Genomic DNA, 15,601 nt, shown 5'->3' on the forward strand with positions numbered 1-15,601 from the left:
TTAGAAGTACTTGATTTCAGGATCTCTGGCCACTGGTATTTTTCACAAAATGCAGGTATGTTTAAAGGAGCATTCGGCACTCCCTGAAAGAGACTTCAGGTTGGGTATATTATAGTTCGATCAAACCATATCATTAGTGACCTTAAGATATCCTTGAGAGACATTAAGCTTTTTGGGGGACAAGATGGGGGAAGTGAAACAAAGGCTGGACAAGATATGGGTGACAACACTGATAAAAACAAGATCCTCGTGTCCTCAAACTCAGTGAGGTGACTAAGGTCAATAGTCTCTGCATCTCAGTTGTATTGAAGCAGTTTTGTTGGCATATTGTTTTTTCCTTGTATGCACACGGACTCTATAATATGAATTCCACTGTGTTCTTGATCACCTCCTTGAAAATATTGTTTTTTAATGTCTGAGTAATTTAGACACAATCTCCTTTTCTTACACTAGAATAGAAGTGAAAGACTTGCAATGGCTGTGAAGACCACAGTGGGCACCTTGAAGTGAAGTCCTTGTGTGAGTTGTAAGTGGTGAGTTGGAAAGAGCTGTTGGTGACCCACTGTGAAGGGAACGCTGTGTTTCAGGACACTGGGCAGAACCCAAGGACCCATGCATGTATCCATGCTGCACATAGGGACCATCAGCTGTTTTGTAAAGGGGAACATCTATGGTACAAGCAGTGAGGAAGTTATTTCACAGAAAGTAAAATATAATTCAAGTGTATGGCAGGGTAGTCAGTGCCAGAAAAGAGAACAAAATTAATAAAATAAAATGTCCCTGCATAAAAATCAAATCCCACTCAGATACAAGTTCTGTTAATTTCAGCTCATGCAGGAGCATACAAATTTTCAGATTAAAGAGGGTTGCCATAGACATTTCTATAAGTAGGTTCCATCTCACCATAAATGAGCTTAAATGGTTTTACAATTCTTTTCCTTTTCTTACTCTTTCACTGTCTTTTTTCTTTGACATCTTTACTGTCCTTTCCCTTGCCTGCAATTCATCCCGAGAACAAAGACAAAGTACCAAAGTGTCATTTTTTTCTTCGGTATGATGGCCTTTCACCTTTGCAGTCCTTTGGAGGACAGCAAGTCTTGTGTTTGAATCACTAATCCCCCTTAGAGGAGGTCTTACTTTCTGTGTGGCTTCATCAGTCAGACCCACAAAGAGACTGCTTCCCAATTTCTCTTATTTTAAATGAGACTCCCTTCACTGCCATCGCCACACAGCACAGTAGGCCATCTCTGCAAGATGAGGGGGACGGTCTGTTTTGTCACATTCAGCTCTCCACTGCAATTAGAACCTGCTTGTCTGCTAACTAATCACACTTTGGCTGCCTCACAGCCACATTTTCACTTCTTTACATTCTCTACAGCCTTCAGATGCATTTCAACCCTTTGAAATGGAGCTGATTTCTCAGGAATAAGCTCCAGATCTAACTGATGACTCTCAGTTTTGCCTCAGCAGGGGACTTCCCTCCTCCCATGCTTCTTCATCACCTAACATTCATCTTTATAAATAAAGAACACTGCTGCACTTAGGGCACTAGACTTTGGACATCTGCTTCCAATTTTCAACCAGAAGCCTCAGACTCTTCCTGTAGATTTGGGAATGGGTTTTGCCTTCCTGGCTCAGCTGTCCACTCCAAGCTCTTCAGAGAAGCATCTCCAACACTCCTGGGGACATCATTCTCTGTCACTGCCTTTCACACTCCTGTGGCTGATGGGAAAGTCTGGACAACAGGCTTCGTCTGCACACCACAGCTTTCAGATGACTAATATTTATAAGGAAATCCTATCACTACCCACTCTCCATCCCAGAGCTTTAATATGGTAAAAACAACGATGCCCTTCTTCCATCTGTTACCAGCTGTCTCTGTTCAGGGTATAAAATGTTATAACACTCTCATTCTGTGTTTGAAGAGTGCACAGTCAGATAAAAGAGGGACTATGTGTACCTCTGTTGCAGGAAAGGTTGTAGCACCATTTCAGCCCTTGTCAAACGTCAGGCCAGAGAAGGACACATCCATCCTCCAGTGGCAGTGGAGAGACGTGCCAGCAGTCACCACATCCACCCAGCTTTGCCCTACTAGCCAGCAGGAAGCTTACTTGAGAATGATTTTCAATAGCCTTTTAATTTGGCCTATGTTAAGTGTATATTCCACAAATATTTCATATTTGCTGAATTTGTTATTATCACAGTATAGATTCAGCATCAAGTACGTGCAATTGCTTGCCCTGCAAACTGTTCAGCTGTGTCTCTGATCAGTTTTGCCTTCCAGGCTGATGCTTCCTCTTCTTGACTTCTTGAGACTTTGAGAAGGAGAAAGCTGCAAAGCTCTGAATGTTCAGAATTTAAATTTTTGATTCCAGCGAGAATTAAGATTAAGGTAAATACAAAAATCAAATCTACACCCCATATCCAGTTTCAAATTTCCAGAATTCAGAAATACACATGTAAGTCACTAGTCACATGCCATTTTCTAAGAACAGATCCAAAATGATTTGGATTTATCCACCACAGATTAAATTTCCCCACTAGTATTTGGTTCATCCTTTAAATCAAATGGTAGGGAAGAAGGTTCTTCCAGTTCAGATCCTGCTTTCAACATCCCCACGATCATAAGCCCCAGGCGTTTTGGCCTGAGCTGACCTCTAGTCTTGATCCAGTGTTGAGAAGATGTAGAGATCCAGAAGCAGCAATTATCACTATAACAAAGTTGAAGGCATCAGGAACAACATAATGAGGAGAGGCTGCTGAAGCAATTCACTCGCTTTTCGCCAGGAAGCCAATCTGTTCCTGGCTCTCACGCTCATATGAAGGCTGTGCTCAAATTTAGGTCTTGCCATATATGGTCAAATCAGGATCACATCTCTGCCTAAGGAACATTTCATTCGAAGTTATTTTCTACTTCTACTTTCTCCTTTAGCTAAAGAACACTTCAGTGAAGTTCATTCTGAAAATGTTCTCCCCATTAGAAACACACCAGCATATATTGGCATCGTCTCATGGCATATACATGTATAGGGAACATTATCAGCAGCAGCACAATTGCTACAGACCAATTATACTGCTGACATTTACTAAATAACCATCAGACAAGACAAGACATGAGTTGCTATCATTCTAGTGTGAAAACAGATGGGCAAACAGTCTTGTTCAAATGATTCTCAGAATTCTAGTCAAATAGTTAAAATACTTAAGGGGTCAGAGAGAATCATTTTTTTTTTCATCTATATTTTGCATATAATGATTTACAATATGCAGATGACTGGGTATACCTGTATACAGATGACTGTACACTTTTCAGAGGGATACACGGGCATTTACAGGTACAGATACATACCTACAAAAATATAATGTGCGGTACAGCATTTGTAATAATACATCTTACAAGGTTCATATGCTTTCATAAGCTCACTCTCCTGGATGTAGATTTGCGTGTTGGATACATTATTAAGATGTGACATTCAGCTGCATATAACTGATTTAAAATTTATTTGTGGTGTCTGTTTCTTCAATTTTTCAGAAATCACTTATGTGCCGAATGACTTTCTAACATCCCTTATTTAGAAGGGTCAATACTAATCCGATTTTCGTGTCAACCTTACAGCACAAAGCACAGCAATTTCAGAAATAAAATTAGTTATTATTTTGACAGCTCTCCAAAGTGTGATGCTGGCCTGAGTTTGGAATGTCAATAAACTCAAAGATAAGCACATGCTTAAGTACTTCCCTGGATCAGAGCCAATAAAACCAGCTGAGATGAAGGATTCATTAAAGGTAGACTTATGAATTGCTAGCACCGAAATGGTCGCTGAAGGTTTTTAAGTAGATTACGGAAGATGGTTACAAAGAAAGAGAAGAAAAGAGACACTGTTAACTACCACTGTTGGATGTGTCAGGAAGTCAAGTTGAGGGAGTTGAGGAGAAGGATCTGCCAAAAGCATCCCAGTAAGAACCTGTAAGAACCCAGTAAGACTCTTCCTTCAGACCACGTGTAAAAATAAGACTGTTAGTGCTTTCCACTGAACTTACTATGGCCCTGAACAATGGGGATAGGTGCAGAGCAGGGAGACAGGTGCAGTTCTGCGTATTGGATATTCCATGTGCATTTGCATCCGTCATTTATGTTCACATTAAGAGACTTGAAAAACATTTGTATGATGATGGAAACAGAATTTGGATTTTCCTCAAAAAACGGAAACATGGTACAGACGCACAGCTGAAGTGATGCAACAGGATCACCTGTTAGTCAATAAACAATTCTGTATATGTACATTATACAAATATAAGTGTGGTCTGCAAAGGGATTTAACAGATTAATTAACTTCTGTTTTTACACAGCATTATTTCAATATTTTCAGTATAAAAGACGCCAGCACTGCCCTCAGCCTGGATTCCTGGGTTATGTTTACAGTTCCCATGTTCTCCCTGTGTTGCAAACCTAGAGCACCAACGAAAAAAACATAAGTGGGGTATATATATGTAGATAAAAATCTGGAGAAAAACAGGTTGGATGAACTAAACTGCAATTTTCCCGTAAGATCTTTACTGTCCATATGCAACACAAGAGACTGAAAATCTAACACAGATTTCTAGGCATAGAAAGCTACTGACTCCTCAGTATATTTCCTCTGGGAGGATGAAAGATTGTTGGTCCCTTTGGGATTATGAGTCTGAGAAGCATTGTTATTTCAGACCTGATGTTTAGACAATTAATGACTCAATGAAGTCTTTTCCTTTACTTCAGTAGCTGTAGGCCTGTCCCTAATGTCATTTTTTTTCCCATTTAGCCTGTGGATTTGATATGATTAACATCTGAAATATATCGCTTGGGCGTGTGTTAATTAGTTTAGCTGATATATTACAAGTTTTAAACTATGTTGGTCATGGAAGGCTGAACTATGGGGTTAATTAATTCTGGAGAATTTTAACCACAAACAAAAGTATCATAAAAATGAATTAAAATTAGGGAAAGGCTTTTCTCTATCATACATTATTAGAATCCCATCAGTGCTTAGGTGGCCTGACAAGCTACAGTTCTTCCCCTCAGCTTGTGTTAGCTAGATTATACAAGAAGAATCTACTCTCAGTCTGAATTTCAGTTACGCCTGAGACACACATACATCTTAGAAATGGCCCTTTATTTACTGTCAGCTAGACCAAGTTCATCAATCCTGCATTCTGAAGTCTCACAAACCAAGATTTAAATTCTGTAGCTCACATTTCGAATCTGTATGAATCAAATCTTTTAAGTGTCACTCTCATTAGTTTTCAGTCAGGATTGTCAGTTAATAAAACACGGGATGGCACAGATCCTCGGCTCATGTAAATATACCCTGCCACTGATAGCTGGCTCTTTGACGTCAGTGGAACCATGACAATTTCCATCAACCCCGATATACATTTTTCCTCCTGTTATCCACTTCCCTGAAGACATGAATCGCCGGATACTGCCACTGCTGTCATACGCTGCCATATAGACAAAAGATAAGTCACTTAGAATCTCCACATTTCATGCTATCAGAGGATATGGATTTAAAAAAAAAGCAACAGTTCAACTTAAATGACAAATGATGAAACACTGACTTGACCTTTGCACTGTAGTTTTCTTCTTTTCATGCTTGAGGATAAGCTTTTAATTCTCCTCATGCCTGCAGCTATTACTCAGCAGATATCGGCTGCTGAAGGACCTCTTCCCACGCCCTCTTAATAGGGTATGTTTGCTCTGTCACTTCTGGCACTAATGGAAGCAGCATCCCTAAATACATTTCTATCATTTAATATTAGGATGAAGAAGAAAGATGGGCTGGCAGAGTTGCGTCTTTGATGGGAAGATGTGCACAGGCTGACAGAACAAAAAGGAGTACTTGAAAGAACTGCATTTACTGGTCCAAGAGAAGGATTTTCCTATACCACGTGGAACTTATAACAGTAAATTATAATCCTGCTAAATGAAACTAAAAATTGTTTTCATCTTAGCTGGAGGAGCAGCAACAGGGCACAGACTTTTACCTGTAAGCACTCCTTCTAGATCCAGACTTTCATCCTGTAAAGACTGCAAAAAAAGGATTTCACAGATTTTTCTGAATTAGAAAAATATCACCTTTTTATGTTTTATTTACATATGCATTTTTTTACATATGGTAATTTGGCATCTGCACATGAGAAATAAAGACATATGGCTCTGAAGATCCTCAGCTTATATGATGAGAGGATAATACCTGTAGAAATTAAAACTGCAAAAGTAAGTCTACAGTAAAGTACTGTTCCTTGCAGAGTATCTTCTGTTCCTCTAGGTATATATTTCTTTCATCTCTTTCGTCTTAGAGTGATGCATGGACTATTATTGTTACAAGCATCATATCAAGAGCCCAAACCTGTTTTCATGTCTGAGCCTTTCTTTAGCTGATAATCACATGGGTGGTGTTTCCTAACGCTTTTCCAAAAGGGTTAGTGCTAGTTAAAATAACATTTTAAAAGTCCAACTTCTTACCCCTAAGCTACAGTACTTGCCACATGTGCCAACAATGCCCTTAGAGCACTATAATGAGAGATTTCAAATCCCTACCTGAACAATAAATAGTACACTTGAAGGAGTTTTGTTAGCTTGTTTTGTCATGTTTTTCCTTCTTCCTTTTTTCATTTTTTTTTTTTCCTTGAGCAATCAAACTAATTAGCTTCTTCTCATGATGCCACTTTCTGGTCTGTTTCACTTCATTTTATTCTCAAACTGAGAAGAGCTATGTGATTTGTCACTCAGTTAGCACTGGCCAGAAACTTTCCATCAAAAACTTTCACTTAATGAAAAGCTTCTGTTCCATTGACTGTCTTTAGCTACTCGTCTCATCATACATCAAAAGAGGAGCACTTTCAGAAAGATACATCTTCCTCCAATTTCAGATATAAAAAAAATCAATGAAAAACAAATAGCAAGAATAATATGTTTTCTAACTAATTCTTCTGTCTGGTTGCACCACATGTGCACTTCTCACTGGATATTGAAAATAGGTGGTGGAAGCATCTTCACTGACTTCTAGCATAAAGTTATTTTGCATAACACTTAAATTTATGCTTTTTGTTGTTGTTGTTATTTTTACTTTTTTTTTTTTTTTAATGGTGTCTTTTAAACTCCAAATCAAACCTACCTGTTATTACAAGAAGCAGGCAATTAGAGCTAGAGGGCCCCATGATGGCTGCTTTCAACTTAAGGATGGAAGTGTACCACAACAGCAGCCCAATGCAACAGTCACAGCAGTCACTGATGGAGGTAAGGCGATTTGTCAGCATTGCCAGTGTGTATAAAAACAGTATCACGTCACTCGCTAAAGCGACAATATTTCATCTAGCTCTGAATTGGAGCCGAAGACCCCCTCAGAGGAGTTGGTAGTAGGCCTCAACACAAGTGGGGGGGTTGTGTTTTCCCGTTTTTCCTTTTCTTTGACAGTTCATTGCATTATTTTAGAACTGCTGCATTTTCTCAGAATCCATTACAATGGCACCAAGTAATTTTAAAGAACTCTGCCTCACTACCCTTGAAATTTGTCTGCCTGCAACCTTGCTTTTTGCATATCTGTAAAGACAGAAGCAGCCAGGAGAGTTTTCTTAGGGCTGAGACAGCTCCTCTGCTGTCCCTGTTAAAGCATCCTCAACAGCAAATGGCAGCCCCTATCAAAGGAACATCACTGTACTTCTCATCTACACCAGCCTGATAAAGCAGCAGAGAGGTTGATATTCGAGATCTGTGTGACTGAGGCTCTTTTTTTTCCTTTTGTCATTGTTATTTTCAGCAAAAGTACTGCCACTGTCTGTGGTCGAGTCCTCACAAATGACTGAAAGTATGCTTTTACCACCCAAAGCAGGAATTCTCTGAATACTCAGAGCATGTTCAGAGACCCTCATGCTGTCATGCTGCATCTGACGGTATGCTCACTCGCCTAATAAGCCTTCTTGAGTTGTAACCTCAGAACACATTCAGATCTCAGATCACTAATTATCATCTTCATTCCAGGAAGAAGCCTCGCTCCAGATACTGACAAACTTGTGAAACTGAACTAACACCAGACTTCTCACTCACTTCACACAGCTCCTGGAGACAGCATTTGTTCATGCTATATTTCATGTTAAAAAGCCCCTACAACAATCAAGGAAAAAAAAAAAAAAAAAGAAAAAAAAAAAAAAGAAAGAAACAACAAACAAACCAAAGAACTTCACCAAACTCCATCATCCTCTTAAAAATGCCACAGAATACAAGATTCTGAGCTTTCTTCTTTAATAACTCTCTCCTCTTCCATCCCATTTTGCATTTCAAAGATAACAGTCGTATGAACAAATTAAAAAATTACTTATTATGGATATATTTTCTGGTGAGACTGCATTACAAAAAGAAGAGTAGACTACCTTGCTCAGCTAACTTCCTTCCCCAGCAGTCTGGAAGTTAACATGAGACAACAATCATTCCCAGTAGGCAGTACGCACGTTGCTATTCTTTTTCAAAGTTTAAGAGTCAAGTAGCATGCATGTGGCCATGCCAACTGGCCTTGCACCAGGAGAACAGACCGATGACCATTTATTAGGACAGTTGCAGCCCTATAGAGTCTGCTGAACATGTTTCAAACATAGCATATCCTCTAAGTTACAAAACACTTTCCAACACTCCATAACAAAATTAGGATATACAACATGCAAGAAAAAAGCCTATAATCTAATATGCAATTAGCACAGCTCAGGCAGATGATGAGCTTTGCCATTGTCCAAGCCTGCACTAGCTGGGAAGGCAGTCAGTAAAAACGGCCAGATGTTGTACATAGATGCCAGGCTATTATGAGAAATATACTGCTTCTAGTAATTATAAGATACATCTAGAAGGTTGTATAGGAACAGGATGGAAAACTACAGAGAAATATAGGACATCCCCCCACCCTGTTCTGTAATGTATTGCTTGTAATATTGCACAGAGGGAACGTGGCCAGAAGTTTTGCATAAATAATGTCAATGAGTCAATCCAGGAAGCCCGCAACAATGCATCAGCCTGGAGGGTTGATTTGTGCTCAAACATCTGCCTCCAGCTATGTTTTTTTCCTATCTGTTGTTCCATTCCCTAGTTCACACAGTCTTATATCATCAGGAAGACACAAGTGGCATTTGACTTACATCGGGAGATGATGGTTTTTGTGGACAGGATGTGCACTATATATCCTGCCTGTCCTTATAACTTTTCCTGTATTGCCAGCTATACTGCTGACTTCTTTCATGGTAAATTAGGACACTCCAAACAACTTACCCAGAAGCTTTTAGGTCCCTTTTTAATTTATCTTCTTTGCTGTGAAATACACAATCTCTGAATTGCAAACTGTTCAGGACAGGGACTGTTCTTTGTACTCACACACCACAATGAGGTTACACTCCTGCCTGAGTCTTCTGCTGCTACCGTAACGTATTTGCCACTGCTAAATAACACATTTTTTTGTTGTTTGTTTGTTTAAATTATTCTAAAGCTACCAATCAGAAAATAAGATGAGCAAAATGCACCTTGGGATGAATAGGTTACGTGACTGAATGTCCAAATGAGGATGTAACAGAGGCAGAATGATTCAATGAATGGTTACATGCATAGTGGAACTACTGACCAGAATGCAAAAAACTCTCGGGACCAGAGCTGTAGCACTAGAAGGGCTGATCTTACCATCTTGTTCATACATATTTTACATGCTATCTGAGTTTGCAGGCAATATCTGATTCATATGCACGATGGGTTGTAGAACCTGTAGGAAAAGAAACCACAATCTAAACAAATTGACACTGAATAAATTACAATTAATTTTGCTGATAAAAACGAGGTTACAGGCAAAAGATAACATCTCTTGCCACAGACATAAGAAATGATGAGGCTTACAGTAATTCAGGAATACAGATATTCTTCGCAGTCAGCTGATGGATGGGTAGCAACCCCCACATGACAGTGGTGTGGGCTTGTTCCTGTAAAGTCAGAGAGAAAGTTTTCACCTGTTACTAGTGGTTTGCAGTCAGAGAGAGAAATAAACCATTAATAGAGGCAGATAAGAGAGAAACCCCAGGCTGCTGTGTCTTTCAGGGTCTAGGACAAAAAGCCACCTAATGCAGAGCACAGAAGGGATCTACTCGCACAACGAGGATGTGTTTCATGAAAGAAGAGAGCCCAGCATCTCTCTGTACCATGGAATGAGTCACAGGACTATCGTCTGTCAACACCATGATGGGAACTGTGGCTCCAACTGCAGAGGGACAGTGGGAAACTGCATACTAGCAGTGACCCCTGAAGAAAAAAAACACCTCAGCACGCCTGCTTATAATGTTAATAGCACTTAAGCAGACAAACCACAGTGCACACTAGTTTTTCTCCAGTATTAACTACTGTGCCGTCCACCACAAAGTCGTTTGTCACCAGCATTGGTTTAACAGCTGCAAAAATATAATTAGTCCCTCCATCTCTGTCCCACTGGGTACCAGTCACTGCTTCGGTGGTCTCTTTGGATATGTTTCTGTCCTCTGCTGGACAGAGGTCAAGTTTTCCAGAAGCTAGTTGCTTGTATAAATTACAGTGCACATATTTTACATCTCATTGTGATGCTTTCTTTTGCCAGCATCCGCTTCTTTGCAAATGTTCCATTTCCAAGTCGTTTTTGTGCAAGCCCCAGGAGAAACCATCAGACGAGCATGCTGGAAATACATCCATAGGCATCATTAATGCACATCTGGCTGATAAAGACGTACAGTTTATACGAACTGCAATTTGGAAAGCCTCCTTGTCCAAACAGCTAGTCCCACAAGACACCATTTGCTCAGGAAAAATAGGACTGGGGGAATATGCTGAATGTCCAGCACAAGAAGTCACACACAGCCAACAGCTACTCTGGGACAAAAAGAAAAACTTGATGCTTGTTTGAATAATTTGCACTGTCAGCATTTGGAGCACGGATACAGCTGGAGGCTGCGGGAGAGGAGCTGGGTAGTGAGAGACCAAAGGAGACACCAGCTAGTGGGCTTGGGCCTAAGGGCACCATGCCGAGATCATGTTGGGACTCTCAGATGTCTCCAGAGACAAGCAAGTGGGTGGCTGCAAAGGCAAGAACATGATAAGAATGAGAGTGCTGAATTGGGATACCCTGGGAAAAAATATATATCAGGCACTTTCTATAATTTCTTTCTTCTTCTGTCACAATTATACTGAGAGTGCAGACTACCAGCCATAATAAGCCACCATGTAAAACGCGGGGAAAGCTATTTCAACAATCTTCACGTCAAAACAGAGAAGATGAAACAAGTTCTATGGTGTTTAAAGGAGCAACATTTCTGAAAAGAAGGTCAAACAGAAAACTTGGGAAAGGTAGAGAACATATGATGTAATACCCCTGCCAGGCTCAAGAAATGGAACTGCAGGACTCACTGCAAAAGGACAACAACAACAACAAAAAACAAGCTTTAAGCCCCCAAATATACATTGAACTATCACACTTCATCTGATTTAGCTATCAGGTGACAAAGCTTGTAAAGTTTACCATGTTCTCATATTATGGGAAAGGGATGTGACTGAGTTATGCAGGCAATGTGGGTCCTGACAGTATCTGTACTGTAAGGGAACGTCACAATGCCATTCTGAAATCCAGAGTTTTACTAATCACATTGTTACCTCTGTGAACATGCAGAGGACAACCTATGGCAAACCACTTAAGTTGGTTACTACTTGCATTAAACTCAGGAGCCATGGCGCTTACCCTGCATCTTTCAGCCTTAGCAGAAGGTGCCAACAACATATAGCAAACACAGACAAGCTTGCACAGGGGATATACAGAGAGTGAAGGAGAAAAGAAGCAATCAGGGAGGCTTCCACATTGATCTCCTGCGGTTCTTCTCCTGCCTGCAGCACCAAAGGGCTGTGTGACAGGCGCACGTAATGGCAGGGTGGTTATAATTGCTCCATTGACAGCTTGCCCTCCGTCCAGAAAACTGCTGCATACAGACTCTTCTGAGCAAAGGCCTGGAGTACTGACCTGTGCTCCAAGCTTGGGGCTCCCGTCTGACTTAATTTATGCCATCCTATCTAGCAGTGCTGTGGATGGCCTTGCTTTCCTGTAAATTGCTGCCTTCGCAGATCATGGAGATACTTGTTTGGGTGGGGAAACCAACAGCATGGCAAAACAAAACAAAACCAAACAAAACCAAAACAAAAACCACACACACACAAAGCAAATCCCCACTCCACCTCACCTCATCACAGTCCTTAAATGTTTCCTTTGGCCTATAAATGCAATCTTTGTTGAATTAAACCCCTCCCAGTTTTACCATCTGTGTTGGCCACAAACAAGCTAAAGAAGTTACGTGTTGTGCTGCTCTCTGTCACAGCCTGGTAACAGCAAAATCATGCCTTGCCTGTTTATTGTTGGCAAAGGTTCCAGAAAGTCCTATTATTTCTTCTTCTATCCGCACATAAACACTGACTGGGACAGGACTGAGAACGAAAGTCCTTTCCTGCTTAACACATTTCCCCCAAGCCCATCTGTCACCCTCAAAGCAGCATCGAAGCACGGCTGCTAAGAAATACTGTGAGGGGACCTGGGAGCGAGCGTGCTCTTCTTTATTCAAGGAAAACAGATGATGGTCCAGGAATTCCACCAGTTCTGTTTATTTTAAAATACAGTGATTCAAATTGCCTTGCAGGCACTGACTTACAGAAAATTGTTTGAAAGAAAACAACAGTTTTCCTCTTGCCTCACTACTGAGGATTTTTGCTTTCTTGACGGAACAGAGCCATGCAGACTTCAGAGCTGCGCACAGTTTGAGTTGGAACCTCTTAAAATATAATAAAATCATAAGCCATTATTATTGTGAACATGACACTGACCTAGTTACTCTTTAAAGAGTTTTAATTACAAATTTAGTTTAAACCTCTCTTGACTAGATTACATATAGACATATGCTCTGTGTTATTATTATTATTATTTTTTTTTTTTGGTAGCTTGTCTACAACCCCATGTAGGAAGAAAGAAGAAAAGGATTTGATACTGTGTCATAGTTGGCAGAGGCTGAAGCATCCTAAGACACTGGTTGAACCGATGCCACGGAAATTGAAATGGATGCGAAAGATGGACGGCCTGATCTGGACTCCTTCCAGATGAAAGCACTTGGACCAAACTGAAGACACACAAGACAGCTTAACCATTTTATTTTAGAAAGCAAAATGTTTATTCATCTTCTCCTCATCCAAACAAACAAACAAAAAAATGTTCCTTATCTGAAAGGAGGAGATTCCTTTGTCTGGGAGTGAAAAATCAGACTTAGATGGCTCCACAAATTGGCACTGGAGAACGTGAGGCCTCCTAGCAACATTCTCCAGCACCCTCCGCACGCAGACTTGGCTCTGCATTTCCCCTGCCTACTGTAAGCGGCAGTCACACACTGCGGTATATGACGGTATCTGGAGTCTGTGTCTGGCAGCCCTGAATAGTAGGTGGTCTGAACCGCTCACTGCTCTCGGGAACTTAAGATGCCATCAGATTTGGAGCAGCAAGTTAAGCAGTGTGAACAGAGCTCTTGGGCATACAATCAAAAGAGGAAAACATTATCCTTTGTGCTCAGCTCTTGAACAGTTCTTGCATCATTTCCTTAATGTACAGTAAACCGAGATGCAAGCCCTCACATAAGCCCTTAGAAACTCTCTGGGGGCTGCTTTTCCCAAGCGTTGTCTAGCCAGACACAGTGGGATATTCTTTTCCTGTCTGAAAATATCTCCCTCATTTTTATGAGCAATTTTTTTTCAATCAGTTCAAGAAACCACTTTTGTATTTTTGATGTTCAGATTTTGTTAAAATACTTTGTAATTATTTACAATGTGCTTTGGCTAAAGGAGCATGTTGTAAAGAGTGTTTAGCCAGCAAAAAGCTTCAGTGTGGGGAAGAGTGGTGTTTCTCCTCATTAACCTGTTTCTGAGGAAAAAAAAAAAGCCTTCTGCAGCAAAATGCCTCTGACAGCAAGTTTGTACGGTTCTGAGTGTTCCTTGACTGCTTTAACAAAAGGTGTGTATTATGAGTCAATTCTTTTCTTTTTTATTTATTTTTTTTTTTAAACAGCGTTACAAATGCAATGCATTTTGTACAAAAGATCATTCATGACATCAGTTTTAATACAGCACAACTACAGTAAATGCCCTCTTCGGCATTTTCAGGCACTTATTGTCAAAATCGTTCTGAGTCTTAGGTAAGACCTCAATTGCAAAAAGAAATACTTTGACACTAATTTTGCTTATGAAGAAATTTGCTTTTTACTATAAAGACAGACAATAAGCAGTAGGTACTGTATAGTCTATTCATACCTATTGGTCCTCACAACCCCTGCCCAGTTTCTTCTATAGGGTGTTTCTTTTTTCTTGCACAGAAAGCATTGTCTGCTCTTTGAAACTGTACTGACTATGTTAGTGTAGCATAAGCAGAGAGGGTAGACAACACAGAAGTGTTTTATAGCCATGTAAGTACTGGGGTAGAGGAAGGTGTCTATCCTATTTTGTTTCTCTGTTAACAAGAGTACCAATGAAAGATGTAGTGATATAGATGCATAAAATTAATGTAGGTGTGTCTATGTCCAGATATACCATCTATAAACACACAACTGATAATTTATCAGTGTGACCTATCAAAATGGTATGAGCAAACCCTTGCCAGCATTAGAGAGAGAGAGAGAGAGAGCTGGGGCTGGTCAGCCTGGAGAAGAGAAGGCTCCAGGGTGACTTCATTGCAACTTTTTACTACTTGAAGGGGACTGATAAAAAAGTTGGGGAGAAACTCTTTGCTCAATCAGATAATGACAGGACAAGGGGGGATGGTTTTAAACTAAAAGAGGGGAGATTTAGATTAGAAGTTAGGAGGAAATTCTTCACTCAGAGGGTGGGATGAGGTAAAGTCTGTGGTTCTTGTCTACCTAGATTTTAGTGAAGTGTTTTGACGCTGGAGAAGAGGAGGCTCAGGGGAGACCTTATTGCTCTCTGCAGCTACCTGAAAGGAAGGTGTGGGGAGCTGGGGGTTGGCCTCTTCTCACAGTGATAGGACCAGAGGGAATGGCCTCAAGTTGCACCACGGGAGGATCAGGTTGGAAATGAGGAGACATTTCTGCTCAGAAAAGACTTTTCAGTCAGGCACTGGGACAGGTTGCCCATGGAGGTGGTGGAGTCACCGTCCCTGGGGGTGTTCAAGGAGAGGTTGGATGTGGTGCTTGGGGACATGACATTGGTGGTAGCAGGGTGGTTGGACCAGATGGTCTTGGAGGTCTTTTCCAGCCTCAATGATTCTGTGATTCTCTGAGGCTCTGGCACAGGCTGCCCAGAGAAGCTGTGGATGCCCCATCCCTGGAGGTGCTCAAGGCCAGGCTGGATGGGGCTTTGGACAGCCTGGGCTGGTGGAGGTGTCCCTGCCCATGGCAGGGGCTGGAACCGGGCAGTCTGTGAGGTGTCTCCCAGCCCGAGCCATTTTGTGACTCTGGTGCTGGACGTGCGAAGGCTCTGACCCAACTTTCCAACCCCAAAAACTGAGCTGTGAGGCTCCGGGCGGGCACACATGGGTTACGATTT

This window comes from Aythya fuligula, chromosome 2 (assembly GCF_009819795.1).
Source record: "Aythya fuligula isolate bAytFul2 chromosome 2, bAytFul2.pri, whole genome shotgun sequence".
NCBI lineage: Eukaryota > Metazoa > Chordata > Aves > Anseriformes > Anatidae > Aythya > Aythya fuligula.